The following is a 15532-nucleotide window of genomic DNA, read 5'->3' on the forward strand; positions in this document are numbered from 1 at the left end:
CCAAGATATCTAAAATGTGTACTCTTATTAATGACTCGATCACCCAAAGTCGCAATCCCCTCACTAGGTCTATTACTACTAAAATTACACTCCATATATTCCATTTTAGATCTACTGAAGCGAAAACCTTTAGTCTCTAATGTTGACCTCCATAATTCAAGTTTACTTTCAACTCCCTCTCTAGTCTTATCAACAAGAAGAACAAACTTTTTTTATTTTTTTAAACAATAGATTAATTTTATTTGTTATTTTCAGTTTTCACAGTTAAAAGCATTCTAATGATGACAATCTAGAGAGGGGTCTATTCATTTGCTACCTTAAGGTTAATTCTTGTGATTTGACTTGTTTTCAATCTTGATTCAATTTGGGTCTAATTTTCATAGAGGTTTATTATAATTTGGTGAAATAAGTTACTATTGGGAATGCATATTATGGGAAGTGTTGGTTGTGGTTGTGCCATTCATCTATTCGTGAAACTTGGGAGTCTCGTATGGCAATTGGGTTTTTCCTTTGGAAGTGGAAAATTGGAGCTATTTCTTCATTTTTGAGTGACAGAATTTGGATTTTTGGACGTTCTTATTGTGGGTGGGCTAACCCTTTCTCTTGTTTTGACAATTGATGTTGAAGGCACAAATAGTTTTTTGACCTGCGATCTTGATTATGTTTTTGGGTTGTGGAAGTTGCAGCATTGTTCTTACAACACTCGATAACTCCTATGGGCTTGTTGTTGCCGGTTATTGAGGATGCAATTTGGTGAGTTTTAACTCATTGGAATTAATTTAATCTTTTGGGCATAATTTAAATATTAATTGAGTTGATCATGTGCCAACTATCTCTACTACCCTAGGGGATGAGGTGTTTATAAATTATGTTATGAGGTATGTAGTTGATTAAACTTTACCGAGATAAAATTCTCATTTCCAATATTAGTCTTGTGAGTTAAGTGGGTTGTTTGACAAATTTGAGTGCGATATAATGGGCCTACCTAATTTTGGGCGAATCATCACTTTATGTCGACATGAGCTCTGATTTTTTTTTTTTTCGTATTTTCCTACTTATCCTTGTTTTGTTTTTTTATCTGCAATTAAATTAATGTTCTCCATGTTGATAAACTAAAATTCAATTGGTTGAAATTAATTTTTAATTGCTCATTGATTTTATGTGACTCAAATCTTTGCATAATTTCATGGAGCATTTCCGATCATTTCATTTTTAGTAGAGTTTTAATTTAAGTATTATCTATTTACATTTAAAGAAAATAAGTAGTTTTCTTATTGGTGTTTCGTGAATTGTAAATCCTCAAATTCCTTTGTATGCATTCTTAGTAGATATCATTTTAGTTGTTTTAGAAAACCTTAAGTCGAGTGCTTGAAGACTCCCTCAAATCTGTGATTGTAACTGCTGCTTGAAGACTCAAAAAATGAAAAACAACCAATCAATATTAATGGTGCTTGAAGCACTAGTTAGACAACTAATTTTTCATTTTGGGTTCTTGAAACACCATTTAGACAATTAATTTTTCATAAATATTATTAAACATGTATAAACTTCAAAAGCAATTATAAGAAAACTTAAATTTAGGTTATACGTTTTAAAACTTGATCAACAATTAGATTTTTTTTTTTAGTGGATCACACATTCACTAACATGTGACTCTGTAGTGTCAATGGTTGGGATAGGCTTTGTACTTGGATCATTGGCCGGTAATTGGTGTTAAACTACTCGGAAGTTATGCAAATAATTCACATAATTGCCAAAATCCAATTTTTTTTCAAAAATGAATCTACCAAAGCAAATGCATTTAATATGAAGGATTGCAGAGATTACCACAAGTGGAGATCCAATCACCAATTGTTGATGCTTGCTGAAGATGTCTTGATTGAACCAGCAGTTGCTCCTCTTCTGATTCCTCTACTTGGATGCTAGTTTGATGGTACCCATGGAGCCTTATCTATGATAAATAATATGATGGTTGGTTATGGGATGATCTTTTGGGAGAAGGAACATACTTGGCTTGATGGTAGCTTGTGGTGATGTGTGAAGAGCCTTGGAGTGGTTTGGAGAAGTTTAGAGTTAGTTTTATGATGGGATAGAGGGTAGGCCTAGTGTTAGTCCGATAGTGAAATTATTGTGTGGAGTTTTGTGGTTGGCTGAGAGGGTGGATGGTGGTATTATGATTTATGAGGTCTTGGAAGAAGGTTGGAGACTTATGGAGGGCCTTGTGTTGTTGTACAGTATTGTGGGAGGACTGAACTCGAGAGGGGTTTTATTTAGGGTTGATGGAGAGTAGTTCATAATTAGTAGAGATGGGAGAGGATGTTTTTAGGGTTATGGAGAGGTTGAGGGTGATGACTATGCTAGGGTTAAGGTTAGAAATTGAGAGGCAGGTTGGAGAGAAAATAAATCACAGTACGATAAAACTTGAATTCCCATGCCCGATGGTTTATATTAGCTGCCAAGCTTTTCCAAGGGATTTCTCACACAAAACTCAATAATTTATTCACTAATCTGAAAATAGAATACATTACATGCTTTTATAGGCAAAGAAACAAAGATTAATGAATGGAAAAGCTAGGGTTTTCAATCAAGCTATAATTAGAATAGCTAGGGGGTTGTTTTTATTGGCTGTAAATCTTAATTTTTATTCTTGGAGGGCCTGATCAAAGGGATTTGAAGGGAGTTTTGAATGCTATTTAATTACATTTCACTTAAACACCAAGTCAATGGGTGACCATGCTTGTATTTGAGGGAGTTTTGAGTACCATTTAATTTATTGCATGAGAATAGTTGATTGTTGCGTGCATCTTAGGAAAGTGGTTGATGTTGAAGAAATTGAAAATGTTCACCTAAATTTAAAGAGCTATTGCTTTGTGACCTATTTAAGATCTTTCTGTGGTTGTCTAGGGATTGATCATCTGTTGCTTCTAATAAGTTCAAAACATACTAATAGACACAATATTTAGAGTTTTCATGAGTTGACTTTTTTTCATTGATAATTCATTAAAAAGTTTATTATTATTATGGCTCCAATTATGAAATATCCGAGGAAGAGAGTTTAAACGGGCTAAATTTGTTGATCATATTTTTATTGAGTTCTATGATTACCTTCTAAATAAACTTGTGCATAAGTTGTCTGCTTTCAATAAAGTGTTTGAGATTTTTTGTGATGCTTTTGAGTTGTTATTAAAAGAGTATTGATGCAGGACTACGTATGAATGCAATCAATTCATTAGGAATTTGCACAACTCTTGATTACAATAAAATGAAGAACTAATAGCAGCTCAAAACAACGAAATAAAACGAATAAGGGGTCATGCCCGCTTAGGCTAAATCGCATAACCAGAGAGTTGGAAAACTTTCAAAGTAAATTAGTAAATTACTTTATGCTAAAATAGTAGTTTCAATACAATCCATAATCTAACAACGAGAATTAATCAACACAGAGGTGCACTCAAAACCCTACGTTTGCTAAGCTTAGCATGAGCAGTAGGAGTCGTCCTTTGTGACTACAAGAGAAGATTAGATTCAAGAAATGTATTGAAAGGGGAAAAGAGAACCTCTAGTCAAGGAGCAGTGGAGATCCTCCACTCAACGTCTTTAAAGTACTCGTCAATTGCCTCCACCAAGGTATCCAGAATACGCCCGATGTAGTCTTCGACGGTGTGATTGACCCTCGTATTAATGTCGAAGAAAGTTGACCGGAGAATATCCACGAAGCCATCGTCGTCGTAGGTTAGGCCGTATTCAGACTCTGGATCCGCCATTCATAAATGCTAGGCGACAAATTTCCTCCCAAAATCTGAGAACAAATTTCAGATCTTGTCCAAAATCTGAGAGAGATTTCAGGTTTCTCTCTTTAGAAAAATAGGGGTAGTGGAGGGAGGATGAAGGCTTAGAACTCAAGTGGGGAGTTAAAGGGGAAGAGGGAATTTGAGAGAGGGGGCGGGTATGGGGGAATAGGCCTGCGGCAATGATGAGGGAGTAGGGAATTTATTTCCTAAAACCCATTATTAGGTTTGGAAAGAAATAAGATGGCATGAGGGCTTTGAAAATTTTGGCCAAGTAGGGAAAATAAGAATTGGAAATATTTCCTAAAGGAAGACTTGGGGTTTAGGAAATAATTAAGGGAGCATTAATGGGTTCGGAGAGAGGGGCCGGGGGCATCATGGTGGGGTGTGGGGTTTGATTGGCAAGTGTACAAGCTTGCCTAAATTAGATTAGAATTTAGGAAAGTATTTAATTGACTCTATTTGAATTTGAATTCAAAATAGTGTCAATTTAGAAACTTTCCAAAAATAGATTGACTAATTAAGGAAAGATTTCAAAACTAAAATTGTTTGAATTTGAATTTCGAATCAGCCCCGAAATTTGGCAACACGAATTTGGCAAGGGAGCAAGGTGGAGTTGACTGGAAGGGGGCGGTGGATGGTGGGGTTCGGCCAAGGGGCCGATTGGCCCAATGGGAGTGGAGGTAGTGGGGAGTTTTTGTGATGATTCAGGAAAAGGGCTTGGGGAATTAGGGAGGGGAAAATAAGGTGGACGGTAAGAGATGGCCGGCGGTTTAAAGGTGAGGGGGGACGAGGATGAAAAGATAAAGACAACAAACCACAAACCCCACCGTCTCCAAGATTGGTGGGTAATGCGCTCTCCCTCTCCTACGGATTTCTCCTATCTCTCAAGCTCTCTCAAGAACTCCAAGCAAGAAGGTAAAATTCTCAATTAATCATTCATTATCTTAAAAAATAAAACATGACGCTATAAATAGCCAAGTACATGGGACTCATGAAAATAAAAGACAAAATTGCCCTTCGAGCTTACATACGACATCTCCCACTAAAAGGGTACAACTAGAAAACAAATATACAACACTGAAAATAGAAAAATACATAAATAAGAAAATAACATAAATAACTCAAAAGTACAAAGTCTCGATCGTGGCGGTAGATCGGCGGCCACGCCTCTGATAAACCTTCCACGAACTGATGTCCCCATCATTCTCTCGGGGTGGGAGAAAACTTGACTCCGTCGAGTAAGTATTTATGGTGCTCTCATAGATCTTTAGTACGTCTGGGTCAATCTGCTGCAACTCGCGATCTAGCCATGTATCCTCTGACTCGGGCTTTCCTTTCCACCTGATCAAATACGTCCTTCGTCCACCTTCTCTTATGGATATGATCTCATCACTTAGGATTGCATCCACCTGCTCTTCCATGGGTGATTTAGGAATATCTGGTAGTGGAGGTAGGTTTGGGATCTCACAGGGTGGGTTCACACAAGGTTGTTTAATAAGTGGATTTGGCGGGTTAAAATCAGGACTTTCATATACAACTAAGTCTTCTATGTTAAAAGAGGGATTTATATTGAAATCTGCAGACATATCTACTACATAGGCATTATCATTAATTTTCTTAAGTATTTTGAAAGGCCCGACACTCTAGGCATGCAACTTCTTAACTGTTCCCGGCGGGAACTGTTCCGAACGAATCCGCACCATCATGGAGTCACCAACCTCAAAAGTTTTAAAGCGTCGTTTCAAATCTGCATGTAGTTTATATTCATTATTATTCCTTTCAATTTATTGTGCAGTTTCCTTATGGAGTTAATGCAAATGAGATGCAAATGATGATGCAGACTCAGAAATCTTAAACCTAGAACATATGGGTATTAGATCTAACGACTATCTAGGTTTGAACCCGTATACAATTTCAGAAGGACTTAGACCCGTGGTCCGGTTAATGGAATTATTATAAGCAAACTCAGTAGTAGGCAAAATAGAATCCTAATCTCTAATGTGCTCGCCAACTAAAGACCGCAACAGATTACCCAAACTCCTATTAACTACCTCGGTCTGACCATCAGTCTGTGGGTGAAAGGCAGTGGAAAATTGCAGCTTGATGCCCATTTTCATCCACAGGGTTTTCCAAAAATAGCTGGTGAACTTCACATCCCTATCCGATACAATTGTTTTGGGTAAACCATGTAGACTGACGACCTCATTGAAATATAACTTCGCAATGTGAGAAGCATCGGATGTTTTGGAGCAAGGAATAAAGTGTGCCATTTTGGAAAATTGGTCAACAACAACACAAATGGCATCGTTCTTACGGAGTGTCTTAGGCAAGCCTAAGATAAAGTTCATACTAATATCCTGCCAATGACAACTAGGGACAGGTAGAGGAGTGTAAAGACCCATGTTTTGCTTACGTTGCTTGGCCAGTTGGCAAGTGTGACACCGACTGACCAGCCGACTAACATCTCTCTTCAGGCTGGGCCAATATAAGCGATACTCCACAGATTTGAAGTTTTGTCCCGTCCGAAGTGCCCAGCGAGGCCTCCAGCGTGGAGTTCCCAGACCAGAAATTCCCTAAGGGAGGTGCTCGGAATACAAAGCCTTTGAGCTTTGAAGAGATAACCATCCTCCAATAGGGAATCGTCCACAAGACGCGTGCTGCCTGTGGACAAGATAATGTAGGTCTCCTTGAAGTCAGGGCATTCCAAATAATCCCTCTTTATTTGTTCAAATCCCACGACTTCTGCTCTCATCTCAGTGGTAGTCATCATACGACGTTGAGAGCATCGGCAGCCTTATTTTCAACTCCCGCCTTATGTCTAAGGGTGTACGTGTATTCCTGAAGGAATTCAACCCATCGACTATTGCGTGCATTCAAATTCATTTGGGAGTTGATATAACGCAGAGCTTCGTGTCTGAGAAAATGACAAACTCTTGCGGGAGCAAGTAATGTCGCCAATAACGAAGTGATTGGATCACGGCGTAGAACTCTTTGTCATATGTGGAGTAACGCTGTCGAATATCATTAAGTTTTTCACTGAAGTAAGCTACTGGGTGACCTTCCTGGGAGAGGACTCCAATTTCGACCCCTGAAGCGTCACAAGTCACTTCGAAGACTTTGGAGAAATCAGAAAGTCGCATCACTGGGGCTTCCACCATCTTTTGTTTGATCTCATCAAAAGCTCGGGTGGCGGCCGGAAACCCCTTGGGCTGAAACGATGAAGCCCAGGAAAATGACGCGATCTACAATGAAGGTGCATTTCTTTGGATTGGCATACAGTTGCTCCTTTCTTAAGACCTCACAAACCTGCCTTAAGTGGTCTAAGTGTTGATTAATTGATTGACTGTAGATAAGAATGTCGTCAAGGTAGACGATGACAACCTTTCCCATAAACGAACGCAACACTTGAGTCATGATCCTCATAAAGGTACTAGGGGCATTACTTAACCCAAAAGGCATGACTAACTACTCGTAGAGACCATCCTTGGTCTTAAAGGCAATTTTCCACTCGTCTCCGGTCGGATTCGGATCTGGTGGTACCCACTTTTGGGATCAATTTTGGAGAATAGTGTGACACCCGTCACCATATCGAGCATATCATCAAGCCTCATAATAGGGAATCGATATTTGATGGTGATCTTGTTAATAGCACGACTATCAACACACATTCTCTACGATTCGTCCTTCGGATTGAGAAGGGCCGGCACTGCGCATGGACTCAGACTCTCCTTAATGAAACCTCGCTGTAGTAACTCGTCAACCTGCTTCTTAAGCTCGGCATGCTCCGTAGGGTTTATGCGATAGTGTGGCAGGTTCAGGAGGGAGGCTCCAGGGACGAAGTCTATGACATGCTGAATGTCTCTAAGTGGTGGTAACTGATCTGGAAGATCATCGGGAAAGACATCAGCATACAGCCCCAAAATAGGCTGCACTTCCTGAGGAATGGGCTCGCCAGATTCGGTGAGAATCTCACGGCCTACTAAGGCGTAAAGAGGGGCGTCTTGAGCAATCTCAGCAGTTAGAACCTTTGCGGCGACAAGGTTCACTCCTTTCTTAGATTTGACTGGGTTGGATTTCGTGTCATCCGTAACCCGGGGCTGCGATGGCAAAAGCTTAATCTTTTTATCCGTATGTTCGAACATGCAAGTGTTCGAACGCCAAAAAATGTGGACATCGTTATCGTAGATCCAGGGATGACCTAACAAAATTTGTCCAACATTCATCGTCAACACATCGCACCAGACACTCTCCTTATAGGTGGCAAGGAGATGGGTACGTGGCTTCACTCTTTAACCTCCAAGGTAGTAGAGTTGACCCACGCTACCTTATACGGGTTGGGGTGAGGAACGACAGAAAGACTTAACTGGGATACCATGCTGAAGGAAACAACATTTATGCAGCTACCGCTATCCAGGATGACTTTACAGTTTTTGTCTTTGATCTTGGTGTAGGTGTGAAAAATCGAAGTCCTACGCCAGTCATCCGTGGGTGTCGGGTGGGATAGTGTACATCTCACCACGCAGATGGGAGAGGTATTCAAGTTTCTGAAGGCAATGGAGGACCGCAGTGTCGTCATCCTCCTCGAAGAGTCGAAGTATTCGCCTTCTTCCTCGACCTGGTGGATATGATTAACCTCGGGCTCGAGATCGTCCTCAGTAATCTCCTCGATGATCGAGACTTTATACGGACTAAAGCACTGAGAAACGATATGCCCATACCCCTGGCATCGAAAGCATTTGGTCCCGGGACTGGATCAAGGGGTATCCGAGGTGGGAGGTTTGCTTCTGAAGTCAAATCTAGGTGCAGGTGGACCCGTAGGTGGTCGGGTCGTGTTCCCAGGAGTGGGTTGGGTAGCAGAAGTGTGTGGGGTGGAACTTCCAGCTGATCTATACGAGGGTCTAGAGTCATGTGAACGACTCGGGTGCTATGAACGGGTCTCTTCTAGATCAAGCACTAAGCTGTAGGCATTCTCCAGTGTAGTGACGTTCCGGGCAAACAACTCATTGCGAAGATACTCTCGCAACCCGATATGAAACATAAATAAAATCTGCACATGGGTGGTAGAAGTCTCCCCTTTGCAGCGAATCAAGAAGTCATCGAAAGAGGCGATGTATTCCTTCACTGGTTTGTTGCTTGAATCAGCCTATTCCACTTGTCCAATAGTCGGGGGAAGTACGACGGAGGCAAGTACTTCTGCTTGAATTCTCGCTTCATGGACGACCAATCAACAATGGGGTACTCATTCCTAGCTTCCCTAAGACTCTCTATGTTGGCCTAAAACTGACTCGCCCTACCCGTGGGCTTCATCTCCGCAAAGCTGACCTTCCTAGCCTCAGATATGTCATACCACTTAAAGAAACTATCCATACCTTTGACCCTGTCCAAGAAGAGCTGAGGATCGAGGGTGCCATCAAAGGTAGGAGCGTCAACCTTAATATTTTTCATAAGTGGTGCATCAGGATCATGACGTGGGTCATGTCCGTCGTACGGTGCTCGATGATTGGCACGATGCTGCCTCTCATCCCAATCTAGATCATGACATGGGTCATGTTCGTGGTACGGAGCTCGATGATTGGCACGATGCTGCCTCTCATCTGGTAGGTTTCATCCCCATATATAGAAGGTTGTATAGATGGGGTGTACGGAGTGGGGTGGTCTCTAGCTCGCTCAAGTGTATTAAATCTCTCAGTGGTGTTCCTATGAAGCTCAGCTAGATCCGCTTGGTTTTCCTTAAGTTTCTGGCTAATGTTGTTCATTTGACCTACCAACAAGTCTAAGCTCCTTCCTAGTTGTTCTGGGTCCATTGGAAGTCACTACGGGACACCTAACAAGACTAGGATGTAACGGGCAACAATTAATATTAGTAAAACACAATGATGCGATGCAAAATGATAGTAAAAATCAACATGACAGCAACCTAGCAGTTTTCTAAATGACACTAGTGCAAAGATTAAACTGCAGGAAAGGAAACTACCAGGAATCCTAAAACATGCAAGAGCATACCATGCTCTGATACTAGATGATGCAGGACTACGTATGAATGCAATCAATTCATTAGGAATTTACACAACTCTTGATTAGAATAAAATGAAGAACTAATAGCAGCTCAAAATAACGAAATAAAACGAATAAGGGGTGACGCCCGCTTAGGCTAAATCACATAACCAGAGAGTTGGAAAACTTTCAAAGTAAATTAGTAAATCACTTTATGCCAAAATAGTAGTTTCAATATAATCCCTAATCTAACAACGAGAATTAATCAGCACAGGGGTGCACTCAAAATCCTACGTTTACTAAGCTTAGCATGAGCAGTAGGAGTCGTCCTTTGTGACTACAAGAGAAGATTATATTCAAGAAATGTATTGAAAGGGGAAAAGAGAACCTCTCGTCAAGGAGCAGTGGAGATCCTCCACTCAACTTCTTCAAAGTGCTCGTCAATTGCCTCCACCAAGGTATCCAGAATACGCTCGATGTAGTCTTCGACGATGTGATCGACCTTCGTATTAACGTTGAAGAAAGTTGGCTGGAGAATATCCATGAAGCCGTCATCGTCGTAGGTTAGGCCGTATTCAGACTCTGGATCCAACATTCTTAGATGCTAGGTGACAAATCTCCTCCCAAAATCTGAGAACAAATTTTAGATCTTGTCCAAAATCTGAGAGAGATTTCAGGTTTCTCTCTTTAGAAAAATAGGGGTAGTGGAGGGAGGATGAAGGCTTAGAACTCAAGTGGGGAGTTAAAGGGGAAGAGGGAATTTGAGAGAGAGGGGGCGGGTATGGGGGAATTGGTCGGCGGCAATGAGGAGGGAGTAGGGAATTTATTTCCTAAAACCCATTATTAGGTTTGGAAAGAAATAAGATGGCATGAGGGCTTTGAAAATTTTGGCCAAGTAGGGAAAATAAGATTTGGAAATATTTCCTAAATGAAGACTTAGGGTTTAGGAAATAATCAAGGGAGCATTAATGGGCTAGGAGAGAGGGGCCGACGACATCATGGTGGTGGGGTGTGGGGTTTGATTGGCAAGTGTACAAGCTTGCCTAAATTAGATTAGAATTTAGGAAATTATTTAATTGACTCTATTTGAATTTGAATTCAAAATAGTGTCAATTTAGAAACTTTCTAAAAATAGATTGACTAATTAAGGAAAGATTTCAAAACTCAAATTGTTTGAGTTTGAATTTCGAATCAGCCCCGAAATTTGGCAACCCGAATTTGGCAAGGGAGCAAGGTGGAGTTGACTGGAAGGGGGCGGTGGATGGTTGGGGTTCGGCCAAGGGGCCGATCGACCCAATGGGAATGGAGTTAGTGGGGAGATTATGGGGTGATTCAGGAAAAGGGCTTGGGGAATTAGGGATGGGAAAATAAGGTGGATGAGAAGAGATGGCCGGCGGTTTAAAGGTGAGGGTGGACGAGGATGAAAAGATAAAGACAATGAACCTCGAGCCCGGCTGTCTACAAGGTTGGTGGGTAATGCGCTCTCCCTCTCCTACGGATTTCTCTCCGATCTCTCAAGCTCTCTCAAGAACTCCAAGCAAGAAGGCAAAATTCTCAATTAATCATTTATTAACTTGAAAAATAAAACATAGGCTATAAATAGCCAAGTACATGGGACTCATGAAAATAAAAGACAAAATTGCCCTCCGGGCTTAAATACGTCATCTCCCACTAAAAGGGTACAATTGGAAAACAAATACACGACACTGAAAATAGAAAAATACATAAATAACTCAAAAGTACAAAGACTCGATCGTGGCCATAGATCGGCGGCCACGCCTCTGATAAACCTTCCACGAACTGATGTCCCCATCAAGTATTAAGCTAAGAAGGATATCATATTGCATTCTTTAATTGAATGAAGCTAAATAGAACTATTCTAAATTTGATAGAAAGTTATGTCACTACAATAACAACAAATACAACAATAATAATAAACCTATATCCTACTACATGGGGTTGGCTGTATGAATCCTTTTTCTCCGTTAGTTTTCTGTTAAGAGCCAAATTCTCATTTAAATCTAATAAAAAAGGGTCATTTCTAATAGTTTCTAACCAAGTCTTTTTAAGTTTATCTCTGCTTTCTATGTTACTGTATTAGATTTTTGTTATGTGAAGCATTATCTGTTATGTAACGAGTTTGTATTTTAGGCATTCTAAGTTTCTAACCGAGTTGAATTTTTCTAGGCATATTCTTGTCCTTAATACTATTGGAATTGAGAATGCATTATTGATGTTTTGAGTAGAGATTATATATTCTATATACAGTGCAATTTAATGTGACTAACTTTGATCATATTGAGGAGCAATGTCACTTGTAAAGATTTTAATGGGGTTTACCGAGACTTAAATAATGACTTATCTTTGCTTACTAATGAATACATGATTGAAGATGATTGTTTTCTTAAAAGTATGTCTCTATTTTCTCTTTTATATTCTTGATTCATTATTGAAAGATTTTTATTTTAGAATTATATATTGGGGGCTTTGTTGGACACTTTTTGGTAGAGATCATTAAGTATTAATAATTGAGGAGGACACACACAAATATATGTATGTTTATATATGCTTGTGTGTTTGGCTAGATCTAAAAAGAGTTTTTTGCATATATTATTTAATTATGTAGGAATTCTCAGTCTACTAAACATAAAAAAAACATAATAAATGATTTTATCCACCTTCATCATTTTCATAAACTATGGGAGGGCGTTAGTGTGAAATTTTTATTATGCTTATCACTAATATTGAGGAAGCATGATTCTATTTTTTTTGCGGTAGATTATTTTTCCAAAAATTATGTCATATTCTATGGTAAAATTATTGATGCATCTTATATGGCTATTTGTATTTGAATACTATAGCTGAATTACATGGCATACATAAAACAATTATGCCTAATTATGTTTGGTCGATACAAATGTTGGAGATGTACTTAGAAAAAGAAGGAAAGATGACTTAACTAATTATAAAAAAAACTGATGGAAAAATTAAAATAGTAAATAGAAGCATGGGAGATAAGTGACATTTTAGATTAAAGATCATGCATATAGGTGGGATTTGATATTGGCTATGGCTGAGTTTTCATACAATTCATCTATTAATTGGTATATTGAAATTAGTCTCTTGTAAATATTCACAGGGTAAAATAATAGAAAGCTATTGATCTTGTTGAATTTCATTTAGAGTTTATACTTACGTATTTGCATAATCATTCTCACATCATATGCGTTATTCTATGAGGATATTCATAGAAAATTGACTACTTCCTCTGATAATTATTAATTTTCTACGAATGTTAATAATAGGTATGTAGAATTTAAAATTATTGATAAATTTGTGGTTTATTCAACTCCAAAAATGCTTATGTTGGAACCTTTAAGAAATTGAATGCAAGAAAATTGAAATCATTTAAAATTTTGCAACACATTGGAGTTAATATATATATATATATATATATATATATTGGAGATTATAAGAAATTCTTATATAAATTCAAATTTCAATATGTTTGATTGATCTTATTTCATGATCTTACTATCAATTTCAACCTCTTACTAACGAGTTCACATTCACTTCACTATCTGATACTTTTATGTAACTTATTCTTGAGGCTATTCTAAATGATGATGTTGTATACACTACTAATGTTCGATTCTAGATATGTCGTATTCGTTGGCAAGACAAACTTTCTTGTGTTGATTCATTGAATATCTTGCAGAAGTACAATATGTCCTAATTTGCCTGATGAATATAAAATACTAAATTCATTGGAGTAGAATTTGTCCAAGCTTGCATATTTGATAGAGATATCATGTTTATTCTCGTGGCAAGCATCTCATCAAGCTTTGATTTATACTTAACTTGTTTATTAATTGGTTGGTTTGCTTTTATTTGTTATTTATGTAGTTAAAACATGAATTGATGATGGCTAAGGGAGGGATGTATTTTATTTTCTAGTTGTAGGTTAGATAATATGGTTTGGTATCGTTTCAATCTTGATTCAATTTGGTTAATTATCATGTTGTATTATTCTAATTTGACGAAATAAGGTAGTGCTTGGAAGGCATATTTTGGGAAGTGTTGGCCGTGATTTTTCTTTTGGTAATGGAAATTCATAGTTATATCAGAATTGTGGTTCTCCGTTGGTGGTCGACATTTGAAGTTTTTACTTTTCCTTTGTGATGTAAGCAAGGTTGGACTGATTTGATGGGGACAGTTGTCTGCTGTCTACTTGGCTTGGCTGTTCGGTTTTTGTTCCCTTGCTTTCCCGGTTCTCTGGCCTTGGTTGTTCCGTTCCTGCTGCTGTTTCCTGGCTTTCCTAGTTTTCCTGGGCTTTGGTTGTTCGGTTCCTGCTGTTGTCCCTTGACTTTCCTGATTCTTTGGCTGTTCAGGTGGGCTTCTTTGGGCGGCTGCTTGGGTGCCTTTTGGGCTCATTTTCCCCTGTTCTGGTTGGTTGACTTGGGCAGCTGTTTTGAATGTCTTTTGAGTTTCTTCCCTCTATTTAAATGTGATGTTTGTGGCAGTTTTAAAAAAAGATATTTGTGAAGGATTTTTTGAAGTGAAACATGTGAGTTTCGTATAGCTTGCGAGCTAGTCTTCTATCCCCTTCTCCTCTATAATTCGTCTTGAACTTCTTTCTATTTCTTCTATCCATGGTTTACACCCCATTGTATCTTTCTCCTCAAAATACAAAAATTTGTAAGGTGTCGTTGTGTCTTGTTTAAGTTTGTTTTGTCATGTTTTTTATTGTTGTTATGTTTGTTTAAGTTATTTGGAACGGAAGCGATTATTTGCATACCTAGTAGGCTTTATATTTTTTGGTTGTATCACTTTGGGTGTTGGAATTTAGATTTTTTGATGTTGTTGTGCATGGTCTGCCTCTTTTTCCTATTTTCCATATTTCTTTATTGTAGGCGCATATGTGCATATGTTGTTTTGGCTTATAATCCTGATTTTGTTTCTAGGTCGTGAAAGTTGCAGTATTGGACGGGTGAGTAGGTGCAAGCATTACTTAAACGTCCTTTGGGCTTATTGTGGCCAATCGTTTAGCATAAGAAGTCAGGTTTTAAATATTATTGGAACTAATTTTATATTTTTATGGTTAATTTAAACATGAATTGAGTTGATCTTGAGCAAACTATATCTTCTAGTTTTGGGGATTCGGAGTGTATAAATATATGTTCTAAGGTATGCAATTGATTAATTTTGATTTGAATGAAATTTATCTTGCTGGTTTTCAACCTTGTGATTCTTTTGAGTGTTGTTTAAATGCAACTACCCAATTTTGGAGGAAATAATCTTCTTATATTGGCATGAGGCTTTTATTTTTTCTTATTTTGATACTTTTGTTCATTGGTTTATTTTACATACGTTATTTGATATTTTAGCTTGATTAGTGCTCTGGAATTTCTTTTTTAAAATTTAATATATCGAAAATTTATTTTGGGAAATTAAATTATAATTGCACGCTAATTTTATTTTGGTTCTAATTCCTCCTTGAATTTCTCAAATTATTTTGATAATTTAATTATCAATTTAGTTTTAATTCTTGTATTCTCTTCATATATTTAAAGAAACTATGTGGTTTAATTATTTGTTTGCTTATGAAATATGAATTCTCAATTCTCTTTGCATATATGTATTTTTTTTCAGTATTAATTATAATTATTATTTTGCATATATGTATTCTATTTATAATATAAGTTACATTAGAAAGTTGCACTAATAATGAGTCGTATTGCCCCATT

At 38.1% G+C, this 15532-nt stretch overlaps 1 protein-coding gene across 1 annotated transcript in view; it reads left to right on the forward strand.

Moving 5' to 3' along the window:
• Positions 1–15025, forward strand: part of LOC110102745 (phytochrome B) — a 41595-nt gene extending 26570 nt beyond the window's left edge. The window contains exon 5 of the transcript XR_002303870.2: positions 14750–15025. The gene's annotated coding sequence lies outside the window, so the exon portion shown is untranslated. The remainder of the gene's footprint in view (positions 1–14749) is intronic.
• The last annotated feature ends 507 nt before the right edge of the window (positions 15026–15532 follow it).

This window comes from Dendrobium catenatum, unplaced genomic scaffold (genome assembly GCF_001605985.2).
Source record: "Dendrobium catenatum unplaced genomic scaffold, ASM160598v2 fragScaff_scaffold_1557, whole genome shotgun sequence".
NCBI classification, from domain to species: domain Eukaryota; kingdom Viridiplantae; phylum Streptophyta; class Magnoliopsida; order Asparagales; family Orchidaceae; genus Dendrobium; species Dendrobium catenatum.